The 5,923-nt window shown below is 33.5% G+C and overlaps 1 protein-coding gene across 3 annotated transcripts in view; it reads left to right on the forward strand.

Moving 5' to 3' along the window:
• LOC106871954 (protein still life, isoform SIF type 1) overlaps positions 1–5,923 on the forward strand; it is a 1,491,364-nt gene that overhangs the window by 233,952 nt on the left and 1,251,489 nt on the right. The window lies entirely within an intron of this gene.

Raw genomic sequence — 5,923 nt, forward strand, 5'->3', positions numbered from 1 at the left:
CGAGGGCGACGAGCTACCGAATTCCTTCCAAGCGTGAACTGAATTCCACTGTAAATAAATATTGTTATGTTGTTCAGAATCTGCGTTCCGTTGTTCCTTCTAGAAATTTAATGTACGGAAGTGGTGTACACCTAATGGTGTATAACCACTTACCTACAAATTCTAATCAGGGTCCCTCAGAGAATGTTACTAGGGCCATTACTATTTGTGATGGTTCTGCTAGGTAAACCCTTAATCATGCAGACTGTCACCAACTACTCTGTTACATAAGTAGCACATGCAATAAAGAACCCTGAAATTATCACGAACCTGCAGCGAGATATAAAAGTCATTTATAAATGGGCTGAAGAAAACAACATGGAGTTTAATGCCAGAAAATTTCAAGCGCTCTACTATTATCCCACAAAGACATGGCATTCGGATTACACAAGGCAATGAGTGATTGAAATTCCAGAGACACAATCATCGCGGGACCAGGAAATCAATATGGGTAATAAATCATCGTTTTTGTGTATATTACTGACGCAACTGGTTGGATGGATTCTGAGATCATTCAGAACAAGAGAACGGGAGACTATGTTGGTCCTGTGGATTATTTCCTCCAATTATAGTCGCCAAATTGTTTCAAATACAGAGGAACTTTAGACAACCCAACTCTGTTACATCAGAATGCCGCAATTTAAGCGATGAGCAACCGGGTGAGGCTGAAAGAACTGGCACTGTATTCTCTGGAATGGAAGGTGCGAAAGGTACACTAGTACTCTGATGGCGTTCCAGTTCGAAGAGTAAACGTTATGTTAATCTCTGAACTGGACGCCACTGCATGGTACCAAAGGTCTCACCCACGCTATCTAGAATTAAAACCGATAGTGTAGCAGTTTAGAGTTCAAAAGCTCACAACTCTTCAATACTTTACCTAAAACTTAAGAGATTTGCTTGAAGTGGATGAAGTGTTTCGGGGGGGGGGGGTTAATAAATCCACATATCGTTTTTTATCTGAGATTCAGAACGAGCCTGCATCACGGCAAAGAACACAAACGAGAACAAAGGTATCCAACTTATTTATTGACCAAAAAACAGCTACAAATAGAGGGCTGCAGAAAATTGAATGAAAGTAACATTAATGATGGTGCTCCATCTGAAAATTCAAAAAAATTTTTAAGTTATGGTAAGTTATATGGGAACCGTAAACCACAATTCCACCAGTTCGATCTGTAAGAGGAACAATATAAATATGTAAGGCGTTCGCTCATTTCAAACTCTATTGTTGTTATCTAAATTCAAACTTTTCATTGTTTTTATCTAAAGAACTCTGTTTCTTTGCTACAAAAACCAGCTCTAGACTTATTAGCTAAAATTCAAATTATCAAAAAAGATAACCTACGTGTATGTAAAAACATATTTACGTGTACGTGCACATGTACTGAAATAAGCAAGTATTTGAAACTAGCTTCACTTATATGGGGAAATCTTGCCACGATGTTAGTGAAAGGCTGACATTCCGTTGATAGCTGAAATAAATTCTAATTACATAATTTCAAGCACCTTTTATTGTTGCAATGAATAAGGTAGAGTTGTCTCCCTTACAACGTCTGTATTTTAGCTCATTCAGAAAAATTAACTACGACGTTTGGATTTTATTACGCAAGTTTTTAGTTCCGTTAATACAGACATCGTCTCTACCACCACCAGCACCACCACTACCACCACCACCCTCATTTTCATCATCATTGCCCTTTATATTATTATCACAATCTTAATACTACATATGCAGCTCCAAATGAACTGATATATCCCCAGGAAAGTTTAAATTGGTGAATGTTTTTTCTGTTCATCTTCTGTTAATTTTCTTTTTCTTTCTATTGGATTCTGCACTCTGATATTTTTTAATGTCGAATTTGTGGTGTTTATGCTTCTCTTAAAATCATTTAGTGATATAACTGAATTAAAAGACATGCAAATGGAAACAGTAACAAAAATCAAAGAATTATTTCACTACTGTCTTACCACAGATATACATTACCTGTCACCCTTGTACTACCTGACTGAGCCAATGGGAGAACATTTATATAAATAAACACAACTATAATACAGTACCATTTTGCAATCTTTTTCAGATAGGAAGTATCTGTGATCATACAGCTTGTATAATACAACAGACATTTCTCCTTGAATAAGCACAATACTGTCTTTAAAACGAGAACCACAAGTTTTATGTTTAACATGTTCTGCAACGACTACACTTATACCATTGGTCAAATGCTAAAGCCTACGCACCAGCTCTCTTGTCTCTATATCAGTTATACTTGCTCTGCAGCTTGAATTCAATCAGTTATGTCTGCATAACAAGACTTCTTAAGAATTAATTGAATTCATTCAACAACAATTTCATTTTTATGATTTCACATCGCTATCATATCACCTTAATTCAGTTAATGAAAAATTTATGGAAATGCACTGAGATAGTTTGTATCAGTTTCATTGAACATTTCCACTAAACTTTGACCTTATGTAATAACCTTTCTCACTATCTGAAGAAAAGTAATTCTAAAATGTTGTCTTTATCATAATAGCAATCAAAATAGTAGAAGTGGAGTTGAGTTTGTAGCAAATCAAATTTGCAGCTCACTAATTTTCAACTCAAGTTCAGTTCTTAGTTATAGTTATTTCACTTATTCTGATAATTTCTTTCAAAAAGAAATAAAAGTCTGAATAGGTATTCTTAATTATTTAAAATAATATCTAATAAGTAAGGAAATTTGCATTTATTTATCTCAAAATTAAGGTCATTTACTTTCTGGGCTACATCATAAGAATATATATCATTCTCAATATTTGACTGGTATACTATGTCTTTTTTTGGATGCTTGTAGAGTGACAGACATGCATTGTGGAATATATTTACATTCTTTTACTAATCCTTCCAGATTTTAAAATATGAGTACTAATAGCATGTTGTTCAAAGTTAGAAAAAAATATCAAGGCATCTTTGAATGTATTCATGTGCACCCTCTCACCAATGGTGACTGTGACAGCAGCAATATTACTATGGTCCACTTTAACCTGAGTTGAAAGAGACGTTTTTGAAACATCTTTTATGGTTGATGCTCTGCTAGATACCAACCTTTTAGTTGCCTCTAACAACATGTGGAATACCTATTCTAAAAACTGGAGAACAAATAGAATTAATATGCAATTAATTAGGTTTCTATTGATGGATAAATAAATTATTATAAACACCTATTAATTAGTTATGTTTAACTACTGGTGTAGTTTTCATTTATTTTTATTTATAGGTGTCAATATAATTGACTATACCCCTGCTCAAAGAATATGTGGTCTTGTGCCAATATTGAACTTTTTATTAACAGAATCAATGGACCATCAGACAAACTGTTTGTCATCATATTTAATCATGACTCTTTACATTCTTAGTACAATTCTAAACATGTGTGACTTTATCTTTCGTCCATCTAAAGTGGATAAAATAAAGTATCAATGAAGTACATCTTATCTATACAATCCTAGCTCCAAATCTGTGGTCTTGTGCCAGTCATCATCATCATTGCCATCATCATTGTCATCATCATCATCATCATCATTTAACATCCATTTTCCATGCTGGCATGTGTTGGATAGCTTGGCAGGAACTGGTAAGGCCAGGGGTTGCGTCAAGTTCCATAATCTGTTTTGGCTTGATTTTTATGGCTGGATGCCATTCCTAATGCCAACCACTCCACAGAGTGTACTGGGTGTTTTTTATATGGCACCATCACAGGTGCTTTTTAAATGGCGCCAGCACCAGAGCTTTTTATATGACTCTCAGCTATGGTTTTAAGATCTCAATTCCGCTGTGGTGGTCAGGTCTTTTCAAGTACAGCAATTCTTATTGCTATTTCTAGTATTATCATCTTCATGATCATTAACAATGAGGAAATCTCTATGTGATTGTTCAACCTGCTAAAAATAACAGTCAGATCTCTCTTGACATTCTCTCAAAAAATGAAAGGCAGTATTGGATAATGTATACTGATATAAACTGTCTTAAAAGATGGGATGGTCAAGGTTAGAAAGCTTTTGATCATATGCCAGATCAAACGGAGCTGACCTTGGGCTAAACAACAACAACAACAAAGTTAACATATTTTCAAGGAAGATCTGACTGTAATCAATGTTTGACAAAATCAATACTGTATCTAACAATAAAAAGTCATTGATCCTAACATATAACAAAGCATTTCTTCTCTATATAGGTACCATCTGGTCCATGTTCTGTTTGTAATGATTTCTTCACTTAACAGTTGCTGTTTAGCCTCAAACCAGGCCTCTTGAAACAGAGTGTGATCAAAGGTTTTCCAGCTACAACTATGTCATCTTTTCTTCAGACATAATATATCTTGGATAGCATTCTCCAATGTTCTTTTTTTGTCTTTTTAAAGACTGTAGTGTATAATCTGAGGATGTTATTTCAAGAGAGAATTGCTATGCCATCTTTATTGGACTAGTTTCTCTCTTACCTGGATATTTTCTGCAAATAAGAGTGTATTAATTCAACTATCACCCTCATCCTTCTAATTTTCTTTTTCCTGTTACTCATTGGCTTAGACATTGTAAATTATGCGGCCAATTTGGATGAGTGAACCCTTCTATAAATCTTAATTTTGTTTTAACTAAACTTAAAATTACAAAGCTAAAATGCTACAACATTATGTGAATTCATCTTTACATAGCAGAGCTGAGTAATCAAAGTGCATATGCTGTATATTTCCACTTGTTATACAACCATAATGTAATGTAAATTTGTAATTGTTGTTTAATGTTGAAAATGTGACTCAATTCATTTACACTAGTTATTTGTGTTGTAGTTTTGCTTGACAATATAAAGTTTAAGTTGAAAATGTACACTATAAAATCCTTCCTACCTATTTAATATTTAAAAACCCCAGCTAGATTTAATGGGATGCTTATTATGACAGTGTCTATGATAATTTAGTGATAACATGATTCATTCAACCAGTTTTATTTATGAGAAAAATAATAATCAGATTCAATTATTATACAATGAGTTTAATCCAACAAACTAGAAAAATAAAATAGCTAGTCTGTTAATTAGAATCTTATTAAAATTAATTAAATAAGTTTACCTATTTATCATTGCCATTCAATGTTTTTATCATAATTTGTCTAATTTAAAGTGTATTAGATCTCAAAAGTATTCTGAATATTGGATCAACTTTACACAACCAGTCATTCATGAATAATCATCATCATCATCGTCGTTTAACGTCTGCTTTCCATGCTAGCATGGGTTGGACGATTTGACTGAAGACTGGTGGACCAGATGGCTACACCAGGCTCCAATCTGATTTGGCAGAGTTTCTACAGCTGAATGCCCTTCCTAACGCCATAATAAAAAGATCAGAATTACTGAATCAAAATTGATAGCTTGCAAGTATTTAATTAAAAGTGTATTGGATCTCAGAAGTATTCAGAGTATTGGATCAACTTTAAGCATGCAATTCTTCATAAACATTGAAGGCAGTATTGTACTTCAACAGTAGAACAAGTACAGAGTCACTGAATCAGAAACAAAAACTTGCAAGCATTTATTTTGGGAGGAACTGAATCTTGAAAATATTCTAATACGCTCCATTTTTCATACAAATTAAAAGCAGTATATGCACATAACATAGGGTCACTTAAATTACAAGGACTATAGCATATGCTAGCCTTATTACTAGACTAATCCAGTACTGAGAATATAATGGATCTATTTATTTTTGTTATCAAAGCATTTTCTGATAAGCTATAACTACTGCAGGGTAATGATTAGAAATTATTTCATAAAGATTTTAACCAAAACTCACAAAATTCTTTTTTAATACACGAATAAGATGTAATTGTTTTACATGTGGGGTTTTTT

This window comes from Octopus bimaculoides, chromosome 3 (assembly GCF_001194135.2).
Source record: "Octopus bimaculoides isolate UCB-OBI-ISO-001 chromosome 3, ASM119413v2, whole genome shotgun sequence".
Lineage (NCBI taxonomy): Eukaryota > Metazoa > Mollusca > Cephalopoda > Octopoda > Octopodidae > Octopus > Octopus bimaculoides.